The 11,892-nt window shown below is 41.4% G+C and overlaps 1 long non-coding RNA gene across 3 annotated transcripts in view; it reads right to left on the bottom strand.

Annotated features, from left to right (window-relative positions):
• Nucleotides 1-2,244: 2,244 nt before the first annotated feature.
• Nucleotides 2,245-11,892, bottom strand: part of LOC144241635 (uncharacterized) — a 43,295-nt gene continuing 33,647 nt past the window's right edge. For all 3 annotated transcript variants that reach the window (XR_013338137.1, XR_013338139.1, XR_013338138.1), the window contains 4 exons: nt 11,704-11,832; nt 9,211-9,373; nt 3,996-6,293; nt 2,245-2,958 (listed from right to left, as the gene is read on the bottom strand). This is a non-coding gene — a long non-coding RNA (uncharacterized LOC144241635). The remainder of the gene's footprint in view (nt 2,959-3,995; nt 6,294-9,210; nt 9,374-11,703; nt 11,833-11,892) is intronic.

The raw sequence follows: 11,892 nt of genomic DNA, 5'->3' as shown, positions 1-11,892 counted from the left end.
GAGAGGGCTGAGCATGACATTAAAAACAGCAACCTGTGGTCTGGAGAGTCTCAAGAGAGTGATCCCTCTGTTGAGTCAAGTTTTGTGAAGCCCATATGAAGACAGGCTGTAGTCATTCTGTGCTTCTTTTTCTTCTCTCTCACATGAAGTCTTCTACCAGATCCTCCTGAGGAATAAATATAAAGCGGCCTCCAAAGGAGGGGATGCATCATCTGAGGGTCTGGGCACTCTATCTCAGGGGCTCCTACCCCTTCATTGAAATATTGACTCATTCAAAGACTATAACAGAGGAAAAACGATGACATGCAATGTCACAGGATTCACAGAAACTTTCTCCTAAACTTTACATACCAAGTCCTAAGGGACATCTCTCTGAATCAATTTCCAGCTCTCCTTCCCAACAGCACAGGGATGTACAATATGGCCACTAAACTAGATGTATCCTGATCTTAGAGTAGTTGTCACCAAGTGTTGTTGTTACTCACCCATTGATGGGAGCTTTCTTTGGTCTATCCTTTATCTTAAAAGCTCAATTAGGTAACAAGACCCTCTGGTTCTAGCTAACCAATCTGTATTTTTAACGTACTGTGCCTGTTGTTTTTTAAAGGACAGTTCTAGCATGTTTCTCAAGTTAGAGGCTCAGAAGCCAAAGTTCATTATGGAACAGCCAACACAAGCTTGTACCATGTGGATAAAGTTAGGTCAAGGTCAAGGAAAAATCTGGGTCTGAACGAAATCTTTTGATGCCACTTTAAGCTGACCAGTCTATTGAGACGACCACAGTATTCCATCAGTTCCAAGGGCCAGCAGCTCCCCTAGCTGTCCTTGCTTGGGAATGCTGCTCATTCTCTCACACCTGATATGTGACAGACCCAGAAGGGGTAAATGGTTAGCAAACGGCAAGGTGCTGGGTAGATAGAGGATAGAGGATAGAGGATAGAGGACAGGATCATTTTAGCTCAGCATTCTGCAAGCCAATGCCTCAGTGCAATGTGCAGATCCTGGTTTTGGTAACTTCTAATGATCCCTACCACTCTTCCGTGGCTCATACAACTATCCCACTACATCCTTCTTTTCTTGCACCTACACAGTTGCCATGTACCAATCTCTAAATCATTCCTCAGGCATCGAAGCCTGTTATATCTGGCCCCCAGCATTCATTCCCAGCTTGGCTTTTGCTATAGTTCTTGGTCACTTCAGTATTTATGTAACTGGCCATCTGACATCCTTGCTTCACAAGATCTTGACCCCTCCGGCTTTGCAATCTTAAAATCTCAAAATCCACTGATTACAGGTTCTATCATTCCAATTTTCCAACTACCCAACACCCATCTTGATCACACTAGGGCCTTTTTTCATTCACAGACTTTGAGCTCACTTCTGATCTAACTTCCTTCCACATATAGTCTGGAGTTTCAAATTCATTTCTGTGTAGCCCCTCTCTTGCTAGCTGTCCATCCCTCAACCAATAAAGGTCAGTCCCAGGCAATCAAGTTACTTGTGATGGGTGGCCCAAGATCCCTTTAAAGTTTCCTGAGTTTCCAGTTTCTCACTTTAATATACAATTTTAATATAATAGTATCTCATTTTAATAGACTGAAAGGCCCCACTCTAGCCTTTTGGCCCAAATATCCGTTGGACTCTTGTTTGTCCCCATAATCCTGTCTCTGGTCAGCTTCCTCTCCATCATCCACCTCAAGAATTACAAATTTTCAACACCCTTGTCACATGTTCCTCCTGACTCCTATCCCTATGCTCCAGTGTGGAGGTAATTACTTTCATCTGAGGCTTTCCCTCTCCCCATACATATTTGAGAGCCATACGTTTCACTCTCCCTCACTCCATCATTTTTCAGAAACTTATTCCATCTGTTAGCATCTTTCTCTCCCCCAACAACGACTCCCTTCTCTGTTCTTCCTGCCCCCAAGTCTTCAAGCACACTCTGTTTTCTCCCACATTAAAGGGAAGTTTATACGACTCACTGTAGTGCCCTGACGGAATCTTTTAGCTTGTACTCTAGTTGTCGCATCTTCTACCAGAAAGAAGGCTTCTCATCGAACAAGAGTCATTAATCAGACTAAAGAAGGAAAAGGAAATAGGAGCCTGTTGAGTGGTAAATGGAAAGTGGAGGCCTACCTGTCACTGTAGGTAAGGGGATAGCTGAGGTAAAGTTGAAAGGGTAAACTGTGAATACCAGCCACAGGAGCAAATCCCAGACTGTGAGGATGAAGTTTCTGNATATATCATGCTCCGGGGAATGACAAATCAATAGGTCTAAGGGCTGACCTTTCATTATGTACTGTTTCCTTATGCCTTACCAGGGGTTTGGAGTTGCCTAGAATCATTGTGCCCGCTGCCTCTACCCTACCCATCCTATAGGAAAAACTAGGCTATCTGGCGCTACCTGTGTTATCTCCTCTGTCCTCGACCCCTTTAAAACTCTGAGTTCTAAGTTGCAAACCTTGTTCCAGGTTGTTCCTCATTAGGAGTCAATGGAAACCTCCACAAAGGCAGCTCTACCTGAGAAGAGTGCTTGGCAGTGACTTCACACAAATAGCAAAAGAAATAGTGCAGTGCAACAACTCTTCTCCAATCCACCTTAAGAGGTTATTGGTTTATGAAGTAAGTCTTAGCACTTCCTCCACTGAAGTGAAGAATTGTTATGACCTCCCACATTTTTCTCCCCTCTCTTCCTCCATTACTAAGGGCAATAAGGAGTTCACTCCTATCTTCACTCAGACATCAGAATGCCAGGTTTGCTTCCTTCATTCATGTAGGCCTCTAGGTCCAATATCCACTAAAATGTCAAATTTTTGTTACTTCATAATGAGATTTCATAGCCTCCTTATTTCTCCTTATATCCATAGAAAAACATGGATGTCACTCCACTCACTCACTGAGGCTTCATTCACTCATTCACAACAAGGCTCCTCTCAGATGAAGGCTGTTACAGATGGCCTGAAGAAGGGAAAAGAAAAAACAACTGCTGAAACCCATCAGGGTAGGACAGGAAATAAAAGGTGGTTAGTGAGAGCAAGGAATACACTAGAAAAGCTCTGAAGAAGCGAGACCCAGGATAAGGCACCAGATGGTATGACTAAGGGTGTCCTGAGGAATCACTGGGAATATATTTGAAAGGCACAAGACTTACCACTTATCCTTATGCCCTATCCTGCCCATCCCCAAGAGAGATAAAAGGTAACCGGGACTCCTAATATCGTTTATGATTAACCCGTATCTGTCCTTATGTAACATAGGCCCTAAGACAAGTCCTGATCTCTGATGACAAACTCAGAAGGGGAGCTGGACTGGGGCAAGACCCGCTACTAGTTTTTCACGATCAGTTGAGACATCAGGAGTGAGTCCTAGGACTGGGGTCCATACGGATGCTGGCCTTGGTTACAGCTTCTCCAGTGGCTGCCATAATTATCAGGTGGGGGTGGGTATCAGGCTGATTAACATTAGCATTCCCCAACTGCAGGAGGCAGGTGTGACAAGTTCAACCCCAATGCTAGCATTCACGACTCTCTAGGTCTTAAGAGATGGGAAGAAGGAAGTGCTAATGAAAGAGAGAGTGACTCTTAAAGGCATATACATGGGCCAGAAAAGTGTCAATGGAAGGGGAAAGTATGGCTTTTGTTTGCTTTCATCAGTGGTATCTTAGTTAAGGGGCTGAAGGAAAAAGAAATAACATGAGTGCAGGGATAGGGGTTACTTTCAAGTCCATTGACTGCCTTCCTTCCATGAAGCTGGGGTCCTTTGCTGATGAAACCCAAACTCATCTCTGGTGACCTATACTACAGCAGTGGGGATCCAGCAATTTGTGACTTTTGGAAACCTAACAGAGCAAGCATTATACCTTATTTTAGGGATAAGGTATATCTATATATTTTTTTTGCTGTGNGGGAAATGATAGTTCATATATGCACATACAGTACAATTTATGAATGCAGGAAGCAGCAGAGAGGGCTGAGCATGACATTAAAAACAGCAACCTGTGGTCTGGAGAGTCTCAAGAGAGTGATCCCTCTGTTGAGTCAAGTTTTGTGAAGCCCATATGAAGACAGGCTGTAGTCATTCTGTGCTTCTTTTTCTTCTCTCTCACATGAAGTCTTCTACCAGATCCTCCTGAGGAATAAATATAAAGCGGCCTCCAAAGGAGGGGATGCATCATCTGAGGGTCTGGGCACTCTATCTCAGGGGCTCCTACCCCTTCATTGAAATATTGACTCATTCAAAGACTATAACAGAGGAAAAACGATGACATGCAATGTCACAGGATTCACAGAAACTTTCTCCTAAACTTTACATACCAAGTCCTAAGGGACATCTCTCTGAATCAATTTCCAGCTCTCCTTCCCAACAGCACAGGGATGTACAATATGGCCACTAAACTAGATGTATCCTGATCTTAGAGTAGTTGTCACCAAGTGTTGTTGTTACTCACCCATTGATGGGAGCTTTCTTTGGTCTATCCTTTATCTTAAAAGCTCAATTAGGTAACAAGACCCTCTGGTTCTAGCTAACCAATCTGTATTTTTAACGTACTGTGCCTGTTGTTTTTTAAAGGACAGTTCTAGCATGTTTCTCAAGTTAGAGGCTCAGAAGCCAAAGTTCATTATGGAACAGCCAACACAAGCTTGTACCATGTGGATAAAGTTAGGTCAAGGTCAAGGAAAAATCTGGGTCTGAACGAAATCTTTTGATGCCACTTTAAGCTGACCAGTCTATTGAGACGACCACAGTATTCCATCAGTTCCAAGGGCCAGCAGCTCCCCTAGCTGTCCTTGCTTGGGAATGCTGCTCATTCTCTCACACCTGATATGTGACAGACCCAGAAGGGGTAAATGGTTAGCAAACGGCAAGGTGCTGGGTAGATAGAGGATAGAGGATAGAGGATAGAGGACAGGATCATTTTAGCTCAGCATTCTGCAAGCCAATGCCTCAGTGCAATGTGCAGATCCTGGTTTTGGTAACTTCTAATGATCCCTACCACTCTTCCGTGGCTCATACAACTATCCCACTACATCCTTCTTTTCTTGCACCTACACAGTTGCCATGTACCAATCTCTAAATCATTCCTCAGGCATCGAAGCCTGTTATATCTGGCCCCCAGCATTCATTCCCAGCTTGGCTTTTGCTATAGTTCTTGGTCACTTCAGTATTTATGTAACTGGCCATCTGACATCCTTGCTTCACAAGATCTTGACCCCTCCGGCTTTGCAATCTTAAAATCTCAAAATCCACTGATTACAGGTTCTATCATTCCAATTTTCCAACTACCCAACACCCATCTTGATCACACTAGGGCCTTTTTTCATTCACAGACTTTGAGCTCACTTCTGATCTAACTTCCTTCCACATATAGTCTGGAGTTTCAAATTCATTTCTGTGTAGCCCCTCTCTTGCTAGCTGTCCATCCCTCAACCAATAAAGGTCAGTCCCAGGCAATCAAGTTACTTGTGATGGGTGGCCCAAGATCCCTTTAAAGTTTCCTGAGTTTCCAGTTTCTCACTTTAATATACAATTTTAATATAATAGTATCTCATTTTAATAGACTGAAAGGCCCCACTCTAGCCTTTTGGCCCAAATATCCGTTGGACTCTTGTTTGTCCCCATAATCCTGTCTCTGGTCAGCTTCCTCTCCATCATCCACCTCAAGAATTACAAATTTTCAACACCCTTGTCACATGTTCCTCCTGACTCCTATCCCTATGCTCCAGTGTGGAGGTAATTACTTTCATCTGAGGCTTTCCCTCTCCCCATACATATTTGAGAGCCATACGTTTCACTCTCCCTCACTCCATCATTTTTCAGAAACTTATTCCATCTGTTAGCATCTTTCTCTCCCCCAACAACGACTCCCTTCTCTGTTCTTCCTGCCCCCAAGTCTTCAAGCACACTCTGTTTTCTCCCACATTAAAGGGAAGTTTATACGACTCACTGTAGTGCCCTGACGGAATCTTTTAGCTTGTACTCTAGTTGTCGCATCTTCTACCAGAAAGAAGGCTTCTCATCGAACAAGAGTCATTAATCAGACTAAAGAAGGAAAAGGAAATAGGAGCCTGTTGAGTGGTAAATGGAAAGTGGAGGCCTACCTGTCACTGTAGGTAAGGGGATAGCTGAGGTAAAGTTGAAAGGGTAAACTGTGAATACCAGCCACAGGAGCAAATCCCAGACTGTGAGGATGAAGTTTCTGATCAATGATCACTTTGGTCCTACCCAAGGAGCAACCAGCAGCAACTGTTGTAGTAGTAGCAGCAGCAGCAGCAGCAACAGCAGCCATGCAACATCTGCAAGTAGCCAAGACTAAAATGCAGGCATAGAAACAGAGTATTTCATGGAAAACATAATATTAAATATAACATATATGCGGCACTTAGGCTGCTATTCACCCTTCTCCCACCCTCAGCAAACATCACTAATTAATTGTAACTCTCTTTCGCACTGAACTGAGACCTGGCTTCAGCATCCTTTTTGTGAAACATAATCGAGGCAGGTACTATCGACTGATTGAGATGGTACTTGAGATGAAGTATATCTGCTATCCTTGCACTACACAGAAAAAGTCCTCAGCAAAAGAGTGAGAAGATAGGAGTAAGCTCCAGGAGAAAGTATACTGAAGACAGCTTGGACGTTGTAGGCAACTGGCAGGGAAAAGCTGAGCCCATGGAGATCACAGAGCAGGCGCCCAATTAATGTCTGTTGATGATTCATTTTTTCATTCAACAAACATTTAATGAGGCCTACAATGTGCACGGGATTAGGCACCGAATACAAAGATGAACAAGGCACTGTCCTTGCCTGTAAGGAATTTAGAGTCTGGTAGACGAGAGCCATAGACACGGACAATGATAATACAACCTGATAAGTGCGAGGACACTTAGCAGGTTGTATTATATCCATCCGAGTAGGATTTCTTCAGAAGAGCACAACTCCAGGTTGAGGTTGGATCCATGCAGTCCTCCCAGCCACCAGGGCCTGCTGTTGTTTCTGTCACGTGGTGGGTATCCCAAGAACTAACAATGACAGCTATGACTTAGAGAGTGCTTATGACATACACTTCACAAATATCCTCAGAAAAACCCTGCAAATTAATTATTATATTCAATGAAGAAACTGAGGTTCAGTGAGGTTAAGTAACATGCCTTAGATCACACAGCTAGTAAGCAGTTGAGTCAGGTTTCAAGTCCAGTTTTGACCAACTCCAAAGCATTTTTCTACATTTTTAGCACAACCTTTATTCAGGTGTAACACAACTTTTCAACAGGTTTCTATTTGGAAATAAGAGCAAAGGCAATAGATTAGTGATCAGGGCATGGACAAAATTCATCTGGTTTCCCAACCTATTTGGCAGAGAAGAAAAAGAAGGCAGAGTTGACTTCATACTAGCATACCATTGAAAACCTTCAGGTCAGTTAGTTTCCCTTTCTTTCTCACACCCCAAGAGCCTCATTGACCATGTAAAACATAAGCACCTCTGGTTAACTATCTTCTTTTAATCCCAGACATGGTCAACATCATTATCAGCGGCAATGACAGTTGATAATAGCATTTAGCACATTCCAGACTTGTTCTAAGCAATGCACATAAATAATCCCATTAAATCCTTACACCCACCCCCTTCCCCACCCAAATCATCACAGAAGAAATTGTTACCCCTATTTTAAATAAGAGAGGCAAGTCCCAGAGAGACGACAAAACATGCTCAACACCACACTGGTGAGCATTCAGGAGCAGATTTGAGCCTAGGCTATTTAGTCCCAAGGCCCAGACTCTTACCGTACTGCTTTGCTGTTTTACTCAGAGCTTCCTCTCCCAATCCTTCTTCCCCTTACTGCCCTCTAGGATGGCTACTTACATAAGGTCCACTGAAAATACATAAGGTCTAAAATATAATCTCCCATTAATCATTCTAGTCACAGAAATCCATTCTCTGAATCCGTAAGTTCACTACACTGAGCCTTAAATGGAGAATTGTCCAAAGAACATTTTTATATTGCTTTAAGAGGAAATGAAAACTGAATATGTTTAGATTTCTTATTACTGAATGTATTTTGCTTAGAGATATAACCACAAACGTTGTAAAATCCCTACGCTGAGTCCATGGAGAACACAGAGCAGGAGCCCAATTAATGTCTGTTGATGATTCTTTTCATTCAACAAATAAAACAATTGAGATAGTCACAACAAGGGCCATTTCATCCCTGAATGGGGTTTAGAGGGTAAAGCTTCCTCTCTGAATTTGGGAGACAATGTGATAGTAAGGGAAACATGCTACTGATGATGAGAAGGGCAAGGAACTAAGTAATACTATTAGAGGTCTGCAGCTGTTCAGATGTCTTTCTGAGAATCACCATTTCATATACAGCTTCCATCCCAGAATGAAACTTATAAAATCTGTACAATCAAGCTCTGGTCCAAAAGAAACCAATAGCAATGCTCAAATAAAAAACACGAGAGGATGGGGTGCCTATGTGGCTCAGTCAGTTAAATGTCTGACTCCTGATTTCAGCTCGGGTCATGATCTCATGGTTTGTGAGATGAACTCCATGCTGGGGTCTATGCTGACAGTGTGGAGCCTGCTGAGAATTCTCTCACTCTCTGCCTCTCCCCACTCCCGCTTTCTCTCTCTCTCAAATAAACATTTAAAAAATAATAAAAATAAACATGAAAGAATCTCAACAAGGCCAGGGATGGAAGTAGATGGATGCACATTTGCCAAAGTCTGAGAGCCTTATTTTTCCCATGTTCTAGAATAGTCCATGTTCTTATAGCCTCTTATTTAAGAGATTATCCTCTCTTCTCCACTCCCAGTCCTTCTCTNNCTACTATGGTATATTTTTAACTAATCTCCCTGCCCAGACTTGAAAACCTTCTAGAACATCCTCTATAGTACTGCCAAAGTGACCTTCAAAAGCATCCCCTACTTAAACTCTGCAAATGAAATTCAAAGTTCATGGAATACTTATTAGGATCTATTCTCAGCCTACGTTTCTAACCTAGTTTCAGTAACTACTTGTAGTCCCCCATTTCATCATTCTATTTCCAGTGTCCATGCCTTTGCTTAAAAGGTCCTTCTCTGTTTTCTGCCTGGCCAACCTTTACTTCCTATAAGAATCCACTTAAGCATCAGTTCCTCCAACCTCAGACATCTTCACACTCAATCAAATGAGTTCTCTTCTGAACCCCATAGTATCTTGTACATACCTCCATTGTAGAGCATACCATACTGTTGTAATTATCTGTGTACATGTTGAACTCTCTCACTAGACTGAGAACTCCTGAGGGCAGGGATGGTATCTAATTTGTCTCCATATCTTCATCAGCCACCACAGTGCCTGGCAGCTCAAAAGGCAGCAGAGAGAAGAAACTGAAGATTTAGGAGAGAGAATAAAGCAATATTCTTGAGTTGGGGGACAATATAAATACACTAATTAAGTTGGAGCTGCGAAAAAATTATTTCAGCTCCATACTGCAGAGGTCTTGAAAGAAGAGACAAACTGACTTAGGAAGACTTCTCCATCCCTGTCACTGATGTATTTACCCAGAGGCTAAAAGGCCATTTGTTGGGTATATTTTATTTATTTGTTTATTTTTAAGAAAAGTTTATTTTTAATTTATTTTATTTGAGAGAGAGAGGGTGGGAGGGAGAGAATGCGAGCAGGGCAGAGGGAGTGGGAGAAAGAATCTTTTTAAAAACATTTACTTTTGAGAGAGAGANCCTTCATTCCTGAGGTGCTAAATCTGCAATCTATGCTATATTCAAGAGAGCCATCGCTCTGAGCCTATGTCACAGACCCATGAGTGAGTGACTAGTTGGATCTCAGAATCATGGGCAAGGGCTAAGACTTCATTCCCATCAATACTAGACTGACTGCAAAAGACCAACATAACCCATTCTGTCGTGCTCTGCTTCCCAGGTGTCCCTTGAACCTGGAGCAGGAAATACTTTAAATGCTTCCAGGGTTACCAAAAAGGACCTCATGACCCAAAATATCTTCCATAGCTTGCTCCTTAAAGCTTTAAAGTTTCTCCTTAAACCTTTATTGCCTTTGAACAATGCTTGTTAAAATGCCACTTAATCTAATGTGGTGAGTTGGCAATAATCAAGCGTACACTAAAGGATGGATAAAAGCAACATAACCCTTCTGTACCCCAGGAAATCATCTAGCCCAACCTTCCCCATCCCTCAACACAAACCAAAGAATACCTACAAAATACCCTGATTTTTACTTCTGGTACTCAGTTTCCTCAACTGTAAAATATGGCAATTGTATTGAACGGTCTCCTGGATCCCTCTTGCTCCAGAAACTCAAGGAGTTTCTAAACCTGGNCAGCTGATACTACGGAGCCTGCTTGGTATTTTCTCTCTCTCTCTCCCTGCCGCTCCCCTGCTCTTGCTCTCTCTTTCAAAATAAAATAAGTAAACTTCTTTAAAAAAAAAAAAAGAGGTTCTAAACCTATGTTTTTCCACTTATAAAACAGATATGTGAAGTCTGGTTTTCCAATTTTACCAAATTTTTTTAAGGGTCAAATAAAACCATGTTTGCAAAAGGTTTCTAAATGATAAAGCACTATACAAACTTAAGGAATTACTATTGTAAGTTAAGACACACTAGCGAAGAGAGGCAAAAGAAGTAAATTCTGCCATTAATTAGATTAGTTGCTTTAAATTTATTCTACCTCTCTGGGATGCTCAGAAAGTTGTAGTGATGATTAAATGGGAACATGTGAAGTAGACACACAATAATAATCAGTTGGATTTGTCCTTACTGAGATAGAATCTCAGAAAGAAATGTGACATTTAATCCACTGTCTTATTACATGCAGGGAAATTCTTAAATTCTATTCCAAGTGGTCATAGAAACCACTAGGTATCACTTCCAAGAATATTTTCATGTTTGGGCAGTTCTTAAATTTGTTTATTCATTGAAGGCATTAATTAGAACTGCCTTCAAAAGCTGCAAAAATCAACCATTCCTGACTCCAAAAAAGATCTGAAAACAGATAATCAAACTCCTTATTCTAGAGGAATTGTCTCCAACCATCTAAACAGCTCTAATTCCTATTATGCTTCTCATAGGATCTAAGTTCAATTCCTTCTCAGAATCCTAATGTTCTCTAGTTTCCCTTTAAGAGAGTTGCTCTTAAAATGAAAACAGAACCATCAAGTGGGAACAGGACTCTTACCGTTCTGATTCTACACTTCTGTAGTGAAAACACAACTAGTTAGCCTTATATTGGAGTGCATGGAGGTCTTTAATGGGTACATATCTTATAAACAATGAGCACTGAGTTCCCAGAAGCTTATAGGATGGAGGAAGCACTTCCAAATGGGAAAGGAGACCGTCAAAGGGATGCTGATGGCACTAAAAACAAAAGGCTTACTACATAGTTTTCCTAATATTAGAAACCACCTCTGTACAAAAAAGGATATGGAACATTATAAGTAATGCAGACTTCTAGGGCCATGTGGAAGAAATGGTGCCATTATGTAAAAAAAAAAAAAAAACATTTTGTATGACCTTTTATACTGAAGAATCTAATCTATGTAGATGACATCTTCTCTACTTTTCCCAACAGAATCTCAGTTCCTAGGACATCTGCCTATTTCTTTCAGAAACCAGGAAAAAATATTAAAGATAATAAGTGGAACAGACATACACAATACTTAAGATCTGAATAAAGGGAGAAACATACCACATTCATGTAGGAGAAGATTATAAAGATGATCACTCTCCAAAATTAATCTATATATTCAATGCCATTCCAACTACAATTCCAATGGTATTCATGGTGAGAACTCAACAAAGTGTTTCTATGGGTCTCCTGGAAGAATAAGCACATGAAAATAAAGATATTTTTTAAAAAGTAACAATGAAGCAATTT

The sequence above is a fragment of the Crocuta crocuta genome, unplaced genomic scaffold (assembly GCF_008692635.1).
Source record: "Crocuta crocuta isolate KB4526 unplaced genomic scaffold, BGI_CrCroc_1.0 scaffold1172, whole genome shotgun sequence".
In the NCBI taxonomy this organism is placed as follows: Eukaryota; Metazoa; Chordata; class Mammalia; order Carnivora; family Hyaenidae; genus Crocuta; species Crocuta crocuta.
This window is presented reverse-complemented; position numbering and strand designations above follow the sequence as displayed.